Source organism: Ranitomeya variabilis, chromosome 3, assembly GCF_051348905.1.
Source record: "Ranitomeya variabilis isolate aRanVar5 chromosome 3, aRanVar5.hap1, whole genome shotgun sequence".
NCBI classification, from domain to species: domain Eukaryota; kingdom Metazoa; phylum Chordata; class Amphibia; order Anura; family Dendrobatidae; genus Ranitomeya; species Ranitomeya variabilis.
Genome location: NC_135234.1, coordinates 375,453,299 through 375,470,570, shown reverse-complemented (window position 1 = coordinate 375,470,570; position 17,272 = coordinate 375,453,299). Strand labels below are relative to the sequence as shown.

General features: G+C 48.3%; 49 pseudogenes; all 49 read left to right on the top strand.

The window, feature by feature from the left end:
• Positions 1–118: 118 nt before the first annotated feature.
• Positions 119–294, top strand: LOC143763194 (U2 spliceosomal RNA; annotated as a pseudogene).
• A 177-nt stretch (positions 295–471) lies between these two features.
• On the top strand, positions 472–647 carry LOC143762803 (U2 spliceosomal RNA; annotated as a pseudogene).
• Positions 648–824: 177 nt separating this feature from the next.
• LOC143762060 (U2 spliceosomal RNA) lies at positions 825–1,000 on the top strand (annotated as a pseudogene).
• A 177-nt stretch (positions 1,001–1,177) lies between these two features.
• LOC143762211 (U2 spliceosomal RNA) lies at positions 1,178–1,354 on the top strand (annotated as a pseudogene).
• Positions 1,355–1,530: 176 nt separating this feature from the next.
• LOC143759934 (U2 spliceosomal RNA) lies at positions 1,531–1,706 on the top strand (annotated as a pseudogene).
• A 177-nt stretch (positions 1,707–1,883) lies between these two features.
• On the top strand, positions 1,884–2,062 carry LOC143762613 (U2 spliceosomal RNA; annotated as a pseudogene).
• A 174-nt stretch (positions 2,063–2,236) lies between these two features.
• On the top strand, positions 2,237–2,412 carry LOC143760167 (U2 spliceosomal RNA; annotated as a pseudogene).
• Positions 2,413–2,589: 177 nt separating this feature from the next.
• LOC143759461 (U2 spliceosomal RNA) lies at positions 2,590–2,767 on the top strand (annotated as a pseudogene).
• A 175-nt stretch (positions 2,768–2,942) lies between these two features.
• Positions 2,943–3,118, top strand: LOC143762746 (U2 spliceosomal RNA; annotated as a pseudogene).
• A 177-nt stretch (positions 3,119–3,295) lies between these two features.
• LOC143760819 (U2 spliceosomal RNA) lies at positions 3,296–3,471 on the top strand (annotated as a pseudogene).
• Positions 3,472–3,648: 177 nt separating this feature from the next.
• Positions 3,649–3,824, top strand: LOC143759359 (U2 spliceosomal RNA; annotated as a pseudogene).
• A 177-nt stretch (positions 3,825–4,001) lies between these two features.
• Positions 4,002–4,177, top strand: LOC143760818 (U2 spliceosomal RNA; annotated as a pseudogene).
• A 177-nt stretch (positions 4,178–4,354) lies between these two features.
• On the top strand, positions 4,355–4,530 carry LOC143759608 (U2 spliceosomal RNA; annotated as a pseudogene).
• A 177-nt stretch (positions 4,531–4,707) lies between these two features.
• On the top strand, positions 4,708–4,885 carry LOC143759460 (U2 spliceosomal RNA; annotated as a pseudogene).
• Positions 4,886–5,060: 175 nt separating this feature from the next.
• LOC143760461 (U2 spliceosomal RNA) lies at positions 5,061–5,236 on the top strand (annotated as a pseudogene).
• A 177-nt stretch (positions 5,237–5,413) lies between these two features.
• LOC143760815 (U2 spliceosomal RNA) lies at positions 5,414–5,589 on the top strand (annotated as a pseudogene).
• A 177-nt stretch (positions 5,590–5,766) lies between these two features.
• On the top strand, positions 5,767–5,942 carry LOC143760814 (U2 spliceosomal RNA; annotated as a pseudogene).
• A 177-nt stretch (positions 5,943–6,119) lies between these two features.
• On the top strand, positions 6,120–6,295 carry LOC143759607 (U2 spliceosomal RNA; annotated as a pseudogene).
• A 177-nt stretch (positions 6,296–6,472) lies between these two features.
• On the top strand, positions 6,473–6,648 carry LOC143760813 (U2 spliceosomal RNA; annotated as a pseudogene).
• Positions 6,649–6,825: 177 nt separating this feature from the next.
• Positions 6,826–7,001, top strand: LOC143760646 (U2 spliceosomal RNA; annotated as a pseudogene).
• Positions 7,002–7,178: 177 nt separating this feature from the next.
• LOC143760697 (U2 spliceosomal RNA) lies at positions 7,179–7,354 on the top strand (annotated as a pseudogene).
• Positions 7,355–7,531: 177 nt separating this feature from the next.
• On the top strand, positions 7,532–7,707 carry LOC143760812 (U2 spliceosomal RNA; annotated as a pseudogene).
• A 177-nt stretch (positions 7,708–7,884) lies between these two features.
• LOC143761773 (U2 spliceosomal RNA) lies at positions 7,885–8,060 on the top strand (annotated as a pseudogene).
• A 177-nt stretch (positions 8,061–8,237) lies between these two features.
• On the top strand, positions 8,238–8,413 carry LOC143760489 (U2 spliceosomal RNA; annotated as a pseudogene).
• A 177-nt stretch (positions 8,414–8,590) lies between these two features.
• LOC143763182 (U2 spliceosomal RNA) lies at positions 8,591–8,766 on the top strand (annotated as a pseudogene).
• A 177-nt stretch (positions 8,767–8,943) lies between these two features.
• On the top strand, positions 8,944–9,119 carry LOC143760811 (U2 spliceosomal RNA; annotated as a pseudogene).
• A 177-nt stretch (positions 9,120–9,296) lies between these two features.
• On the top strand, positions 9,297–9,472 carry LOC143761772 (U2 spliceosomal RNA; annotated as a pseudogene).
• A 177-nt stretch (positions 9,473–9,649) lies between these two features.
• Positions 9,650–9,825, top strand: LOC143759606 (U2 spliceosomal RNA; annotated as a pseudogene).
• A 177-nt stretch (positions 9,826–10,002) lies between these two features.
• Positions 10,003–10,178, top strand: LOC143761257 (U2 spliceosomal RNA; annotated as a pseudogene).
• Positions 10,179–10,271: 93 nt separating this feature from the next.
• Positions 10,272–10,447, top strand: LOC143760497 (U2 spliceosomal RNA; annotated as a pseudogene).
• A 177-nt stretch (positions 10,448–10,624) lies between these two features.
• On the top strand, positions 10,625–10,800 carry LOC143760756 (U2 spliceosomal RNA; annotated as a pseudogene).
• Positions 10,801–10,977: 177 nt separating this feature from the next.
• Positions 10,978–11,153, top strand: LOC143759605 (U2 spliceosomal RNA; annotated as a pseudogene).
• A 177-nt stretch (positions 11,154–11,330) lies between these two features.
• On the top strand, positions 11,331–11,506 carry LOC143760810 (U2 spliceosomal RNA; annotated as a pseudogene).
• Positions 11,507–11,683: 177 nt separating this feature from the next.
• On the top strand, positions 11,684–11,859 carry LOC143763171 (U2 spliceosomal RNA; annotated as a pseudogene).
• A 177-nt stretch (positions 11,860–12,036) lies between these two features.
• LOC143818947 (U2 spliceosomal RNA) lies at positions 12,037–12,212 on the top strand (annotated as a pseudogene).
• Positions 12,213–12,389: 177 nt separating this feature from the next.
• LOC143761398 (U2 spliceosomal RNA) lies at positions 12,390–12,565 on the top strand (annotated as a pseudogene).
• Positions 12,566–12,742: 177 nt separating this feature from the next.
• LOC143762714 (U2 spliceosomal RNA) lies at positions 12,743–12,918 on the top strand (annotated as a pseudogene).
• A 177-nt stretch (positions 12,919–13,095) lies between these two features.
• On the top strand, positions 13,096–13,271 carry LOC143762059 (U2 spliceosomal RNA; annotated as a pseudogene).
• Positions 13,272–13,448: 177 nt separating this feature from the next.
• On the top strand, positions 13,449–13,624 carry LOC143761552 (U2 spliceosomal RNA; annotated as a pseudogene).
• Positions 13,625–13,801: 177 nt separating this feature from the next.
• LOC143762210 (U2 spliceosomal RNA) lies at positions 13,802–13,978 on the top strand (annotated as a pseudogene).
• Positions 13,979–14,154: 176 nt separating this feature from the next.
• LOC143759933 (U2 spliceosomal RNA) lies at positions 14,155–14,330 on the top strand (annotated as a pseudogene).
• Positions 14,331–14,507: 177 nt separating this feature from the next.
• On the top strand, positions 14,508–14,686 carry LOC143762612 (U2 spliceosomal RNA; annotated as a pseudogene).
• A 174-nt stretch (positions 14,687–14,860) lies between these two features.
• On the top strand, positions 14,861–15,036 carry LOC143760541 (U2 spliceosomal RNA; annotated as a pseudogene).
• A 177-nt stretch (positions 15,037–15,213) lies between these two features.
• Positions 15,214–15,391, top strand: LOC143759459 (U2 spliceosomal RNA; annotated as a pseudogene).
• A 175-nt stretch (positions 15,392–15,566) lies between these two features.
• LOC143761942 (U2 spliceosomal RNA) lies at positions 15,567–15,742 on the top strand (annotated as a pseudogene).
• Positions 15,743–15,919: 177 nt separating this feature from the next.
• Positions 15,920–16,095, top strand: LOC143760809 (U2 spliceosomal RNA; annotated as a pseudogene).
• Positions 16,096–16,272: 177 nt separating this feature from the next.
• LOC143759604 (U2 spliceosomal RNA) lies at positions 16,273–16,448 on the top strand (annotated as a pseudogene).
• Positions 16,449–16,625: 177 nt separating this feature from the next.
• On the top strand, positions 16,626–16,801 carry LOC143760808 (U2 spliceosomal RNA; annotated as a pseudogene).
• Positions 16,802–16,978: 177 nt separating this feature from the next.
• LOC143759602 (U2 spliceosomal RNA) lies at positions 16,979–17,154 on the top strand (annotated as a pseudogene).
• Positions 17,155–17,272: the final 118 nt, after the last annotated feature.

Sequence of the window (17,272 nt, the reverse complement as noted above, 5' to 3'; positions counted from 1 at the left end):
TACAGAGCTTCCAGAGTTTCTGGAAAATGTCTTCCCTGCGGCAATCTTTTGCTATGTCTCCACAGTGGGTTTCGGTTGTAGGCCTTGGTGTGGCCCAAGTGGCAAACCATTTCTGATCATCGCTTCTCGGCCAAATGGCTCAAGATCAAGCGTAGTGTCTGTTCTTATCTGATACGTCCCCTATTTGGGGACCATATATTAAATGGATTTTTGGAATAGGGAGCTGGAAATGGAGCTTGCTTCGTCGCACGGAACCTTCACGTGCTGTCACAATGGGGATGGAGGGTGTGGTTATGCAGATTCAAAACGCGTTGTGCACAGCTTGAACACACGCACACCACAGAACTGTCATCTACAGAGCTTCCAGAGTTTCTGGAAAATGTCTTCCCTGCGGCAATCTTTTGCTATGTCCCCACAGTGGGTTTCGGTTGTAGGCCTTGGTGCGGCCCAAGTGGCAAACCATTTCTGATCATCGCATCTCGGCCAAATGGCTCAAGATCAAGCGTAGAGTCTGTTCTTATCTGATACGTCCCCTATTTGGGGACCATATATTAAATGGATTTTTGGAATAGGATGCTGGAAATGGAGCTTGCTTTGTCGCACGGAACCTTCACGTGCTGTCACAATGGGGATGGAGGGTGTGGTTATGCAGATTCAAAACGCGTTGTGCACAGCTTGAACACACGCACACCGCAGAACTGTCATCTACAGAGCTTCCAGAGTTTCTGGAAAATGTCTTCCCTGCGGCAATCTTTTGCTATGTCTCCACAGTGGGTTTCGGTTGTAGGCCTTGGTGCGGCCCAAATGGCAAACCATTTCTGATCATCGCTTCTCGGCCAAATGGCTCAAGATCAAGCGTAGAGTCTGTTCTTATCTGATACGTCCCCTATTTGGGGACCATATATTAAATGGATTTTTGGAATAGGGAGCTGGCAATGGAGCTTGCTTTGTCGCACGGAACCTTCACGTGCTGTCACAATGGGGATGGAGGGTGTGGTTATGCAGATTCAAAACGCGTTGTATACAGCTTGAACACACGCACACCGCAGAACTGTCATCTACAGAGCTTCCAGAGTTTCTGGAAAATGTCTTCCCTGCGGCAATCTTTTGCTATGTCTCCACAGTGGGTTTCGGTTGTAGGCCTTGGTGCGGCCCAAGTGGCAAACCATTTCTGATCATCGCTTCTCGGCCAAATGGCTCAAGATCAAGCGTAGTGTCTGTTCTTATCTGATACGTACCCTATTTGGGGACCATATATTAAATAGATTTTTGGAATAGGGAACTGGAAATGGAGCTTGCTTTGTCGCACGGAACCTTCACTTGCTGTCACAATGGGGATGGAGGGTGTGGTTATGCAGATTCAAAACGCGTTGTGCACAGCTTGAACACACGCACACCGCAGAACTGTCATCTACAGAACTTCCAGAGTTTCTGGAAAATGTCTTCCCTGCGGCAATCTTTTGCTATGTCTCCACAGTGGGTTTCGGTTGTAGGCCTTGGTGCGGCCCAAGTGGCACACCATTTCTGATCATCGCTTCTCGGCCAAATGGCTCAAGATCAAGCGTAGTGTCTGTTCTTATCTGATACGTCCCCTATTTGGGGACCATATATTAAATGGATTTTTGGAATAGGGAGCTGGAAATGGAGCTTGCTTTGTCGCACGGAACCTTCACGTGCTGTCACAATGGGGATGGAGGGTGTGGTTATGCAGATTCAAAACGCGTTGTGCACAGCTTGAACACACGCACACCGCAGAACTGTCATCTACAGAGCTTCCAGAGTTTCTGGAAAATGTCTTCCCTGCGGCAATCTTTTGCTATGTCTCCACAGTGGGTTTCAGTTGTAGGCCTTGGGGCGGCCCAAGTGGCAAACCATTTCTGATCATCGCTTCTCGGCCAAATGGCTCAAGATCAAGCGTAGTGTCTGTTCTTCTCGGATACGTCCCCTATTTGGGGACCATATATTAAATGGATTTTTGGAATAGGGAGCTGGAAATGGAGCTTGCTTTGTCACACGGAACCTTCACGTGCTGTCACAATGGGGATGGAGGGTGTGATTATGCAGATTCAAAACGCGTTGTGCACAGCTTGAACACACGCACACCGCAGAACTGTCATCGACAAAGCTTCCAGAGTTTCTGGAAAATGTCTTCCCTGCGGCAATCTTTTGCTATGTCTCCACAGTGGGTTTCGGTTGTAGGCCTTGGTGCGGCCCAAGTGGCAAACCATTTCTGATCATCGTTTCTCGGCCAAATGGCTCAAGATCAAGCGTAGTGTCTGTTCTTATCTGATACGTCCCCTATTTGGGGACCATATATTAAATAGATTTTTGGAATAGGGAGCTGGAAATGGAGCTTGCTTTGTCGCACAGAACCTTCACGTGCTGTCACAATGAGGATGGAGGGTGTGGTTATGCAGATTCAAAATGCGTTGTGCACAGCTTGAACACACGCACACCGCAGAACTGTCATCTACAGAGCTTCCAGGGTTTCTGGAAAATGTCTTCCCTGCGGCAATCTTTTGCTATGTCTCCACAGTGGGTTACGGTTGTAGGCCTTGGTGAGGCCTAAGTGGCAAACCATTTCTGATCATCGCTTCTCGGCCAAATGGCTCAAGATCAAGCGTAGTGTCTGTTCTTATCTGATACGTCCCCTATTTGGGGACCATATATTAAATGGATTTTTGGAAAACGGAGCTGGAAATGGAGCTTGCTTCGTCGGACGGAACCTTCACATGCTGTCACAATGGGGATGGAGGGTGTGGTTATGCAGATTCAAAACGCGTTGTGCACAGCTTGAACACACGCACACCGCAGAACTGTCATCGACAGAGCTTCCAGAGTTTCTGGAAAATGTCTTCCCTGCGGCAATCTTTTGCTATGTCTCCACAGTGGGTTTCGGTTGTAGGCCTTGGTGCGGCCCAAGTGGCAAACCATTTCTGATCATCGCTTCTTGGCCAAATGGCTCAAGATCAAGCGTAGTGTCTGCTCTTATCTGATATGTCCCCTATTTGGGGACCATATATTAAATAGATTTTTGGAATAGGGAGCTGGAAATGGAGCATGCTTTGTCGCACGGAACCTTCACGTGCTGTCACAATGGGGATGGAGGGTGTGGTTATGCAGATTCAAAACGCGTTGTGCACAGCTTGAACACACGCACACCGCAGAACTATCATCTACAGAACCTCCAGAGTTTCTGGAAAATGTCTTCCCTGCGGCAATCTTTTGCTATGTCTCCACAGTGGGTTTCGGTTGTAGGCCTTGGTGCGGCCCAAGTGGCAAACCATTTCTGATCATCGCTTCTCGGCCAAATGGCTCAAGATCAAGCGTAGTGTCTGTTCTTATCTGATACGTCCCCTATTTGGGGACCATATATTAAATGGATTTTTGGAATAGGGAGCTGGAAATGGAGCTTGCTTTGTCACACGGAACCTTCACGTGCTGTCACAATGGGGATGGAGGGTGTGGTTATGCAGATTCAAAACGCGTTGTGCACAGCTTGAACACACGCACACTGCAGAACTGTCATCGACAGAGCTTCCAGAGTTTCTGGAAAATGTCTTCCCTGCGGCAATCTTTTGCTATGTCTCCACAGTGGGTTTCGGTTGTAGGCCTTGGTGCGGCCCAAGTGGCAAACCATTTCTGATCATCGCTTCTCGGCCAAATGGCTCAAGATCAAGCGTAGTGTCTGTTCTTATCTGATACGTCCCCTATTTGGGGACCATATATTAAATAGATTTTTGGAATAGGGAGCTGGAAATGGAGCTTGCTTTGTCGCACGGAACCTTCACGTGCTGTCACAGTGGGGATGGAGGGTGTGGTTATGCAGATTCAAAACGCGTTGTGCACAGCTTGAACACACGCACACCGCAGAACTGTCATCGACAGAGCTTCCAGAGTTTCTGGAAAATGTCTTCCCTGCGGCAATCTTTTGCTATGTCTCCACAGTGGGTTTCGGTTTTAGGCCTTGGTGCGGCCCAAGTGGCAAACCATTTCTGATCATCGCTTCTCGGCCAAATGGCTCAAGATCAAGCGTAGTGTCTGTTCTTATCTGATACGTCCCCTATTTGGGGACCATATATTAAATGGATTTTTGGAATAGGGAGCTGGAAATGGAGCTTGCTTTGTCACACGGAACCTTCACGTGCTGTCACAATGGGGATGGAGGGTGTGGTTATGCAGATTCAAAACGCGTTGTGCACAGCTTGAACACACGCACACCGCAGAACTGTCATCTACAGAGCTTCCAGAGTTTTTGGAAAATGTCTTCCCTGCGGCAATCTTTTGCTATGTCTCCACAGTGGGTTTCGGTTGTAGGCCTTGGTGCGGCCCAAGTGGCAAACCATTTCTGATCATCGCTTCTCGGCCAAATGGCTCAAGATCAAGCGTAGTGTCTGTTCTTATCTGATACGTCCCCTATTTGGGGACCATATATTAAATAGATTTTTGGAATAGGGAGCTGGAAATGGAGCTTGCTTTGTCGCACGGAACCTTCACGTGCTGTCACAATGGGGATGGAGGGTGTGGTTATGCAGATTCAAAACGCGTTGTGCACAGCTTGAACACACGCACACCGCAGAACTGTCATCGACAGAGCTTCCAGAGTTTCTGGAAAATGTCTTCCCTGCGGCAATCTTTTGCTATGTCTCCACAGTGGGTTTCGGTTTTAGGCCTTGGTGCGGCCCAAGTGGCAAACCATTTCTGATCATCGCTTCTCGGCCAAATGGCTCAAGATCAAGCGTAGTGTCTGTTCTTATCTGATACGTCCCCTATTTGGGGACCATATATTAAATGGATTTTTGGAAAACGGAGCTGGAAATGGAGCTTGCTTCGTCGGACGGAACCTTCACATGCTGTCACAATGGGGATGGAGGGTGTGGTTATGCAGATTCAAAACGCGTTGTGCACAGCTTGAACACACGCACACCGCAGAACTGTCATCTACAGAGCTTCCAGAGTTTCTGGAAAATGTCTTCCCTGCGGCAATCTTTTGCTATGTCTCCACAGTGGGTTTCGGTTGTAGGCCTTGGTGCGGCCCAAGTGGCAAACCATTTCTGATCATCGCTTCTTGGCCAAATGGCTCAAGATCAAGCGTAGTGTCTGCTCTTATCTGATATGTCCCCTATTTGGGGACCATATATTAAATAGATTTTTGGAATAGGGTGCTGGAAATGGAGCTTGCTTTGTCGCACGGAACCTTCACGTGCTGTCACAATGGGGATGGAGGGTGTGGTTATGCAGATTCAAAACGCGTTGTGCACAGCTTGAACACACGCACACCGCAGAACTATCATCTACAGAACTTCCAGAGTTTCTGGAAAATGTCTTCCCTGCGGCAATCTTTTGCTATGTCTCCACAGTGGGTTTCGGTTGTAGGCCTTGGTGCGGCCCAAGTGGCAAACCATTTCTGATCATCGCTTCTCGGCCAAATGGCTCAAGATCAAGCGTAGTGTCTGTTCTTATCTGATACGTCCCCTATTTGGGGACCATATATTAAATGGATTTTTGGAATAGGGAGCTGGAAATGGAGCTTGCTTTGTCACACGGAACCTTCACGTGCTGTCACAATGGGGATGGAGGGTGTGGTTATGCAGATTCAAAACGCGTTGTGCACAGCTTGAACACACGCACACCGCAGAACTATCATCTACAGAACTTCCAGAGTTTCTGGAAAATGTCTTCCCTGCGGCAATCTTTTGCTATGTCTCCACAGTGGGTTTCGGTTGTAGGCCTTGGTGCGGCCCAAGTGGCAAACCATTTCTGATCATCGCTTCTCGGCCAAATGGCTCAAGATCAAGCGTAGTGTCTGTTCTTATCTGATACGTCCCCTATTTGGGGACCATATATTAAATGGATTTTTGGAATAGGGAGCTGGAAATGGAGCTTGCTTTGTCACACGGAACCTTCACGTGCTGTCACAATGGGGATGGAGGGTGTGGTTATGCAGATTCAAAACGCGTTGTGCACAGCTTGAACACACGCACACTGCAGAACTGTCATCGACAGAGCTTCCAGAGTTTCTGGAAAATGTCTTCCCTGCGGCAATCTTTTGCTATGTCTCCACAGTGGGTTTCGGTTGTAGGCCTTGGTGCGGCCCAAGTGGCAAACCATTTCTGATCATCGCTTCTCGGCCAAATGGCTCAAGATCAAGCGTAGTGTCTGTTCTTATCTGATACGTCCCCTATTTGGGGACCATATATTAAATAGATTTTTGGAATAGGGAGCTGGAAATGGAGCTTGCTTTGTCGCACGGAACCTTCACGTGCTGTCACAATGGGGATGGAGGGTGTGGTTATGCAGATTCAAAACGCGTTGTGCACAGCTTGAACACACGCACACCGCAGAACTGTCATCGACAGAGCTTCCAGAGTTTCTGGAAAATGTCTTCCCTGCGGCAATCTTTTGCTATGTCTCCACAGTGGGTTTCGGTTTTAGGCCTTGGTGCGGCCCAAGTGGCAAACCATTTCTGATCATCGCTTCTCGGCCAAATGGCTCAAGATCAAGCGTAGTGTCTGTTCTTATCTGATACGTCCCCTATTTGGGGACCATATATTAAATGGATTTTTGGAATAGGGAGCTGGAAATGGAGCTTGCTTTGTCACACGGAACCTTCACGTGCTGTCACAATGGGGATGGAGGGTGTGGTTATGCAGATTCAAAACGTGTTGTGCACAGCTTGAACACACGCACACCGCAGAACTGTCATCTACAGAGCTTCCAGAGTTTTTGGAAAATGTCTTCCCTGCGGCAATCTTTTGCTATGTCTCCACAGTGGGTTTCGGTTGTAGGCCTTGGTGCGGCCCAAGTGGCAAACCATTTCTGATCATCGCTTCTCGGCCAAATGGCTCAAGATCAAGCGTAGTGTCTGTTCTTATCTGATACGTCCCCTATTTGGGGACCATATATTAAATAGATTTTTGGAATAGGGAGCTGGAAATGGAGCTTGCTTTGTCACACGGAACCTTCACGTGCTGTCACAATGGGGATGGAGGGTGTGGTTATGCAGATTCAAAACGCGTTGTGCACTGCTTGAACACACGCACACCGCAGAACTGTCATCTACAGAGCTTCCAGAGTTTTTGGAAAATGTCTTCCCTGCGGCAATCTTTTGCTATGTCTCCACAGTGGGTTTCGGTTGTAGGCCTTGGTGTGGCCCAAGTGGCAAACCATTTCTGATCATCGCTTCTCGGCCAAATGGCTCAAGATCAAGCGTAGTGTCTGTTCTTATCTGATACATCCCCTATTTGGGGACCATATATTAAATGGATTTTTGGAATAGGGAGCTGGAAATGGAGCTTGCTTCGTCGCACGGAACCTTCACGTGCTGTCACAATGGGGATGGAGGGTGTGGTTATGCAGATTCAAAACGCGTTGTGCACAGCTTGAACACACGCACACCGCAGAACTGTCATCTACAGAGCTTCCAGAGTTTCTGGAAAATGTCTTCCCTGCGGCAATCTTTTGCTATGTCTCCACAGTGGGTTTCGGTTGTAGGCCTTGGTGCGGCCCAAGTGGCAAACCATTTCTGATCATCGCTTCTCGGCCAAATGGCTCAAGATCAAGCGTAGTGTCTGTTCTTATCTGATACGTCCCCTATTTGGGGACCATATATTAAATGGATTTTTGGAATAGGGAGCTGGAAATGGAGCTTGCTTTGTCACACGGAACCTTCACGTGCTGTCACAATGGGGATGGAGGGTGTGGTTATGCAGATTCGAAACGCGTTGTGCACAGCTTGAACACACGCACACCGCAGAACTGTCATCTACAGAGCTTCCAGAGTTTCTGGAAAATGTCTTCCCTGCGGCAATCTTTTGCTAAGTCTCCACAGTGGGTTTCGGTTGTAGGCCTTGGTGCGGCCCAAGTGGCAAATCATTTCTGATCATCGCTTCTCGGCCAAATGGCTCAAGATCAAGCGTAGAGTCTGTTCTTATCTGATACGTCCCCTATTTGGGGACCATATATTAAATGGATTTTTGGAATAGGATGCTGGAAATGGAGCTTGCTTTGTCGCACGGAACCTTCACGTGCTGTCACAATGGGGATGGAGGGTGTGGTTATGCAGATTCAAAACGCGTTGTGCACTGCTTGAACACACGCACACCGCAGAACTGTCATCTACAGAGCTTCCAGAGTTTTTGGAAAATGTCTTCCCTGCGGCAATCTTTTGCTATGTCTCCACAGTGGGTTTCGGTTGTAGGCCTTGGTGCGGCCCAAGTGGCAAACCATTTCTGATCATCGCTTCTCGGCCAAATGGCTCAAGATCAAGTGTAGTGTCTGTTCTTATCTGATACGTCCCCTATTTGGGGACCATATATTAAATAGATTTTTGGAATAGGGAGCTGGAAATGGAGCTTGCTTTGTCGCACGGAACCTTCACGTGCTGTCACAATGGGGATGGAGGGTGTGGTTATGCAGATTCAAAACGCGTTGTGCACAGCTTGAACACACGCACACCGCAGAACTGTCATCTACAGAGCTTCCAGAGTTTCTGGAAAATGTCTTCCCTGCGGCAATCTTTTGCTATGTCTCCACAGTGGGTTTCGGTTGTAGGCCTTGGTGTGGCCCAAGTGGCAAACCATTTCTGATCATCGCTTCTCGGCCAAATGGCTCAAGATCAAGCGTAGTGTCTGTTCTTATCTGATACGTCCCCTATTTGGGGACCATATATTAAATGGATTTTTGGAATAGGGAGCTGGAAATGGAGCTTGCTTCGTCGCACGGAACCTTCACGTGCTGTCACAATGGGGATGGAGGGTGTGGTTATGCAGATTCAAAACGCGTTGTGCACAGCTTGAACACACGCACACCGCAGAACTGTCATCTACAGAGCTTCCAGAGTTTCTGGAAAATGTCTTCCCTGCGGCAATCTTTTGCTATGTCTCCACAGTGGGTTTCGGTTGTAGGCCTTGGTGCGGCCCAAGTGGCAAACCATTTCTGATCATCGCTTCTCGGCCAAATGGCTCAAGATCAAGCGTAGTGTCTGTTCTTATCTGATACGTCCCCTATTTGGGGACCATATATTAAATGGATTTTTGGAATAGGGAGCTGGAAATGGAGCTTGCTTTGTCACACGGAACCTTCACGTGCTGTCACAATGGGGATGGAGGGTGTGGTTATGCAGATTCGAAACGCGTTGTGCACAGCTTGAACACACGCACACCGCAGAACTGTCATCTACAGAGCTTTCAGAGTTTCTGGAAAATGTCTTCCCTGCGGCAATCTTTTGCTAAGTCTCCACAGTGGGTTTCGGTTGTAGGCCTTGGTGCGGCCCAAGTGGCAAATCATTTCTGATCATCGCTTCTCGGCCAAATGGCTCAAGATCAAGCGTAGAGTCTGTTCTTATCTGATACGTCCCCTATTTGGGGACCATATATTAAATGGATTTTTGGAATAGGATGCTGGAAATGGAGCTTGCTTTGTCGCACGGAACCTTCACGTGCTGTCACAATGGGGATGGAGGGTGTGGTTATGCAGATTCAAAACGCGTTGTGCACAGCTTGAACACACGCACACCGCAGAACTGTCATCTACAGAGCTTCCAGAGTTTCTGGAAAATGTCTTCCCTGCGGCAATCTTTTGCTATGTCTCCACAGTGGGTTTCGGTTGTAGGCCTTGGTGCGGCCCAAATGGCGAACCATTTCTGATCATCGCTTCTCGGCCAAATGGCTCAAGATCAAGCGTAGTGTCTGTTCTTATCTGATACGTCCCCTATTTGGGGACCATATATTAAATAGATTTTTGGAATAGGGAGCTGGAAATGGAGCTTGCTTTGTCGCACGGAACCTTCACGTGCTGTCACAATGGGGATGGAGGGTGTGGTTATGCAGATTCAAAACGCGTTGTGCACAGCTTGAACACACGCACACCGCAGAACTGTCATCTACAGAGCTTCCAGAGTTTCTGGAAAATGTCTTCCCTGCGGCAATCTTTTGCTATGTCTCCACAGTGGGTTTCGGTTGTAGGCCTTGGTGCGGCCCAAGTGGCAAACCATTTCTGATCATCGCTTCTCGGCCAAATGGCTCAAGATCAAGCGTAGTGTCTGTTCTTATCTGATACGTCCCCTATTTGGGGACCATATATTAAATAGATTTTTGGAATAGGGAGCTGGAAATGGAGCTTGCTTTGTCGCATGGAACCTTCACGTGCTGTCACAATGGGGATGGAGGGTGTGGTTATGCAGATTCAAAACGCGTTGTGCACAGCTTGTCTCCACAGTGGGTTTCGGTTGTAGGCCTTGGTGCGGCCCAAGTGGCAAACCATTTCTGATCATCGCTTCTCGGCCAAATGGCTCAAGATCAAGCGTAGTGTCTGTTCTTATCTGATACGTCCCCTATTTGGGGACCATATATTAAATGGATTTTTGGAATAGGGAGCTGGAAATGGAGCTTGCTTTGTCGCACGGAACCTTCACGTGCTGTCATAATGGGGATGGAGGGTGTGGTTATGCAGATTCAAAACGCGTTGTGCACAGCTTGAACACACGCACACCGCAGAACTGTCATCTACAGAGCTTCCAGAGTTTCTGGAAAATGTCTTCCCTGCGGCAATCTTTTGCTATGTCTCCACAGTGGGTTTCGGTTGTAGGCCTTGGTGCGGCCCAAGTGGCAAACCATTTCTGATCATCGCTTCTCGGCCAAATGGCTCAAGATCAAGCGTAGTGTCTGTTCTTATCTGATATGTCCCCTATTTGGGGACCATATATTAAATAGATTTTTGGAATAGGGAGCTGGAAATGGAGCTTGCTTTGTCGCATGGAACCTTCACGTGCTGTCACAATGGGGATGGAGGGTGTGGTTATGCAGATTCAAAACGCGTTGTGCACAGCTTGAACACACGCACACCGCAGAACTGTCATCTACAGAGCTTCCAGAGTTTTTGGAAAATGTCTTCCCTGCGGCAATCTTTTGCTATGTCTCCACAGTGGGTTTCGGTTGTAGGCCTTGGTGCGGCCCAAGTGGCAAACCATTTCTGATCATCGCTTCTCGGCCAAATGGCTCAAGATCAAGCGTAGTGTCTGTTCTTATCTGATACGTCCCCTATTTGGGGACCATATATTAAATAGATTTTTGGAATAGGGAGCTGGAAATGGAGCTTGCTTTGTCGCACGGAACCTTCACGTGCTGTCACAATGGGGATGGAGGGTGTGGTTATGCAGATTCAAAACGCGTTGTGCACAGCTTGAACACACGCACACCGCAGAACTGTCATCGACAGAGCTTCCAGAGTTTCTGGAAAATGTCTTCCCTGCGGCAATCTTTTGCTATGTCTCCACAGTGGGTTTCGGTTTTAGGCCTTGGTGCGGCCCAAGTGGCAAACCATTTCTGATCATCGCTTCTCGGCCAAATGGCTCAAGATCAAGCGTAGTGTCTGTTCTTATCTGATACGTCCCCTATTTGGGGACCATATATTAAATGGATTTTTGGAATAGGGAGCTGGAAATGGAGCTTGCTTTGTCACACGGAACCTTCACGTGCTGTCACAATGGGGATGGAGGGTGTGGTTATGCAGATTCAAAACGCGTTGTGCACTGCTTGAACACACGCACACCGCAGAACTGTCATCTACAGAGCTTCCAGAGTTTTTGGAAAATGTCTTCCCTGCGGCAATCTTTTGCTATGTCTCCACAGTGGGTTTCGGTTGTAGGCCTTGGTGCGGCCCAAGTGGCAAACCATTTCTGATCATCGCTTCTCGGCCAAATGGCTCAAGATCAAGCGTAGTGTCTGTTCTTATCTGATACGTCCCCTATTTGGGGACCATATATTAAATGGATTTTTGGAATAGGGAGCTGGAAATGGAGCTTGCTTCGTCGCACGGAACCTTCACGTGCTGTCACAATGGGGATGGAGGGTGTGGTTATGCAGATTCAAAACGCGTTGTGCACAGCTTGAACACACGCACACCGCAGAACTGTCATCGACAGAGCTTCCAGAGTTTCTGGAAAATGTCTTCCCTGCGGCAATCTTTTGCTATGTCTCCACAGTGGGTTTCGGTTTTAGGCCTTGGTGCGGCCCAAGTGGCAAACCATTTCTGATCATCGCTTCTCGGCCAAATGGCTCAAGATCAAGCGTAGTGTCTGTTCTTATCTGATACGTCCCCTATTTGGGGACCATATATTAAATGGATTTTTGGAATAGGGAGCTGGAAGTGGAGCTTGCTTCGTCGCACGGAACCTTCACGTGCTGTCACAATGGGGATGGAGGGTGTGGTTATGCAGATTCAAAACGCGTTGTGCACAGCTTGAACACACGCACACCACAGAACTGTCATCGACAGAGCTTCCAGAGTTTCTGGAAAATGTCTTCCCTGCGGCAATCTTTTGCTATGTCTCCACAGTGGGTTTCGGTTGTAGGCCTTGGTGCGGCCCAAGTGGCAAACCATTTCTGATCATCGCTTCTCGGCCAAATGGCTCAAGATCAAGCGTAGTGTCTGTTCTTATCTGATACGTCCCCTATTTGGGGACCATATATTACATGGATTTTTGGAATAGGGAGCTGGAAATGGAGCTTGCTTTGTCACACGGAACCTTCACGTGCTGTCACAATGGGGATGGAGGGTGTGGTTATGCAGATTCGAAACGCGTTGTGCACAGCTTGAACACACGCACACCGCAGAACTGTCATCTACAGAGCTTCCAGAGTTTCTGGAAAATGTCTTCCCTGCGGCAATCTTTTGCTAAGTCTCCACAGTGGGTTTCGGTTGTAGGCCTTGGTGCGGCCCAAGTGGCAAACCATTTCTGATCATCGCTTCTCGGCCAAATGGCTCAAGATCAAGCGTAGAGTCTGTTCTTATCTGATACGTCCCTTATTTGGGGACCATATATTAAATGGATTTTTGGAATAGGATGCTGGAAATGGAGCTTGCTTTGTCGCACGGAACCTTCACGTGCTGTCACAATGGGGATGGAGGGTGTGGTTATGCAGATTCAAAACGCGTTGTGCACAGCTTGAACACACGCACACCGCAGAACTGTCATCTACAGAGCTTCCAGAGTTTCTGGAAAATGTCTTCCCTGCGGCAATCTTTTGCTATATCTCCACAGTGGGTTTCGGTTGTAGGCCTTGGTGCGGCCCAAATGGCAAACCATTTCTGATCATCGCTTCTCGGCCAAATGGCTCAAGATCAAGCGTAGAGTCTGTTCTTATCTGATACGTCCCCTATTTGGGGACCATATATTAAATGGATTTTTGGAATAGGGAGCTGGCAATGGAGCTTGCTTTGTCGCACGGAACCTTCACGTGCTGTCACAATGGGGATGGAGGGTGTGGTTATGCAGATTCGAAACGCGTTGTATACAGCTTGAACACACGCACACCGCAGAACTGTCATCTACAGAGCTTCCAAAGTTTCTGGAAAATGTCTTCCCTGCGGCAATCTTTTGCTATGTCTCCACAGTGGGTTTCGGTTGTAGGCCTTGGTGCGGCCCAAGTGGCAAACCATTTCTGATCATCGCTTCTCGGCCAAATGGCTCAAGATCAAGCGTAGAGTCTGTTCTTATCTGATACGTCCCCTATTTGGGGACCATATATTAAATGGATTTTTGGAATAGGGAGCTGGAAATGGAGCTTGCTTTGTCGCACGGAACCTTCACGTGCTGTCACAATGGGGATGGAGGGTGTGGTTATGCAGATTCAAAACGCGTTGTGCACAGCTTGAACACACGCACACCGCAGAACTGTCATCTACAGAGCTTCCAGAGTTTCTGGAAAATGTCTTCCCTGCGGCAATCTTTTGCTATGTCTCCACAGTGGGTTTCGGTTGTAGGCCTTGGTGCGGCCCAAGTGGCAAACCATTTCTGATCATCGCTTCTCGGCCAAATGGCTCAAGATCAAGCGTAGTGTCTGTTCTTATCTGATACGTACCCTATTTGGGGACCATATATTAAATAGATTTTTGGAATAGGGAACTGGAAATGGAGCTTGCTTTGTCGCACGGAACCTTCACTTGCTGTCACAATGGGGATGGAGGGTGTGGTTATGCAGATTCAAAACGCGTTGTGCACAGCTTGAACACACGCACACCGCAGAACTGTCATCTACAGAACTTCCAGAGTTTCTGGAAAATGTCTTCCCTGCGGCAATCTTTTGCTATGTCTCCACAGTGGGTTTCGGTTGTAGGCCTTGGTGCGGCCCAAGTGGCACACCATTTCTGATCATCGCTTCTCGGCCAAATGGCTCAAGATCAAGCGTAGTGTCTGTTCTTATCTGATACGTCCCCTATTTGGGGACCATATATTAAATGGATTTTTGGAATAGGGAGCTGGAAATGGAGCTTGCTTTGTCGCACGGAACCTTCACGTGCTGTCACAATGGGGATGGAGGGTGTGGTTATGCAGATTCAAAACGCGTTGTGCACAGCTTGAACACACGCACACCGCAGAACTGTCATCTACAGAGCTTCCAGAGTTTCTGGAAAATGTCTTCCCTGCGGCAATCTTTTGCTATGTCTCCACAGTGGGTTTCAGTTGTAGGCCTTGGTGCGGCCCAAGTGGCAAACAATTTCTGATCATCGCTTCTCGGCCAAATGGCTCAAGATCAAGCGTAGTGTCTGTTCTTCTCGGATACGTCCCCTATTTGGGGACCATATATTAAATGGATTTTTGGAATAGGGAGCTGGAAATGGAGCTTGCTTTGTCACACGGAACCTTCACGTGCTGTCACAATGGGGATGGAGGGTGTGATTATGCAGATTCAAAACGCGTTGTGCACAGCTTGAACACACGCACACCGCAGAACTGTCATCGACAAAGCTTCCAGAGTTTCTGGAAAATGTCTTCCCTGCGGCAATCTTTTGCTATGTCTCCACAGTGGGTTTCGGTTGTAGTCCTTGGTGCGGCCCAAGTGGCAAACCATTTCTGATCATCGTTTCTCGGCCAAATGGCTCAAGATCAAGCGTAGTGTCTGTTCTTATCTGATACGTCCCCTATTTGGGGACCATATATTAAATAGATTTTTGGAATAGGGAGCTGGAAATGGAGCTTGCTTTGTCGCACAGAACCTTCACGTGCTGTCACAATGGGGATGGAGGGTGTGGTTATGCAGATTCAAAATGTGTTGTGCACAGCTTGAACACACGCACACCGCAGAACTGTCATCTACAGAGCTTCCAGGGTTTCTGGAAAATGTCTTCCCTGCGGCAATCTTTTGCTATGTCTCCACAGTGGGTTACGGTTGTAGGCCTTGGTGAGGCCTAAGTGGCAAACCATTTCTGATCATCGCTTCTCGGCCAAATGGCTCAAGATCAAGCGTAGTGTCTGTTCTTATCTGATACGTCCCCTATTTGGGGACCATATATTAAATGGATTTTTGGAAAACGGAGCTGGAAATGGAGCTTGCTTCGTCGGACGGAACCTTCACATGCTGTCACAATGGGGATGGAGGGTGTGGTTATGCAGATTCAAAACGCGTTGTGCACAGCTTGAACACACGCACACCGCAGAACTGTCATCGACAGAGCTTCCAGAGTTTCTGGAAAATGTCTTCCCTGCGGCAATCTTTTGCTATGTCTCCACAGTGGGTTTCGGTTGTAGGCCTTGGTGCGGCCCAAGTGGCAAACCATTTCTGATCATCGCTTCTTGGCCAAATGGCTCAAGATCAAGCGTAGTGTCTGCTCTTATCTGATATGTCCCCTATTTGGGGACCATATATTAAATAGATTTTTGGAATAGGGAGCTGGAAATGGAGCTTGCTTTGTCGCACGGAACCTTCACGTGCTGTCACAATGGGGATGGAGGGTGTGGTTATGCAGATTCAAAACGCGTTGTGCACAGCTTGAACACACGCACACCGCAGAACTATCATCTACAGAACCTCCAGAGTTTCTGGAAAATGTCTTCCCTGCGGCAATCTTTTGCTATGTCTCCACAGTGGGTTTCGGTTGTAGGCCTTGGTGCGGCCCAAGTGGCAAACCATTTCTGATCATCGCTTCTCGGCCAAATGGCTCAAGATCAAGCGTAGTGTCTGTTCTTATCTGATACGTCCCCTATTTGGGGACCATATATTAAATGGATTTTTGGAATAGGGAGCTGGAAATGGAGCTTGCTTTGTCACACGGAACCTTCACGTGCTGTCACAATGGGGATGGAGGGTGTGGTTATGCAGATTCAAAACGCGTTGTGCACAGCTTGAACACACGCACACTGCAGAACTGTCATCGACAGAGCTTCCAGAGTTTCTGGAAAATGTCTTCCCTGCGGCAATCTTTTGCTATGTCTCCACAGTGGGTTTCGGTTGTAGGCCTTGGTGCGGCCCAAGTGGCAAACCATTTCTGATCATCGCTTCTCGGCCAAATGGCTCAAGATCAAGCGTAGTGTCTGTTCTTATCTGATACGTCCCCTATTTGGGGACCATATATTAAATAGATTTTTGGAATAGGGAGCTGGAAATGGAGCTTGCTTTGTCGCACGGAACCTTCACGTGCTGTCACAATGGGGATGGAGGGTGTGGTTATGCAGATTCAAAACGCGTTGTGCACAGCTTGAACACACGCACACCGCAGAACTGTCATCGACAGAGCTTCCAGAGTTTCTGGAAAATGTCTTCCCTGCGGCAATCTTTTGCTATGTCTCCACAGTGGGTTTCGGTTTTAGGCCTTGGTGCGGCCCAAGTGGCAAACCATTTCTGATCATCGCTTCTCGGCCAAATGGCTCAAGATCAAGCGTAGTGTCTGTTCTTATCTGATACGTCCCCTATTTGGGGACCATATATTAAATGGATTTTTGGAATAGGGAGCTGGAAATGGAGCTTGCTTTGTCACACGGAACCTTCACGTGCTGTCACAATGGGGATGGAGGGTGTGGTTATGCAGATTCAAAACGCGTTGTGCACAGCTTGAACACACGCACACCGCAGAACTGTCATCTACAGAGCTTCCAGAGTTTTTGGAAAATGTCTTCCCTGCGGCAATCTTTTGCTATGTCTCCACAGTGGGTTTCGGTTGTAGGCCTTGGTGCGGCCCAAGTGGCAAACCATTTCTGATCATCGCTTCTCGGCCAAATGGCTCAAGATCAAGCGTAGTGTCTGTTCTTATCTGATACGTCCCCTATTTGGGGACCATATATTAAATAGATTTTTGGAATAGGGAGCTGGAAATGGAGCTTGCTTTGTCGCACGGAACCTTCACGTGCTGTCACAATGGGGATGGAGGGTGTGGTTATGCAGATTCAAAACGCGTTGTGCACAGCTTGAACACACGCACACCGCAGAACTGTCATCTACAGAGCTTCCAGAGTTTCTGGAAAATGTCTTCCCTGCGGCAATCTTTTGCTATGTCT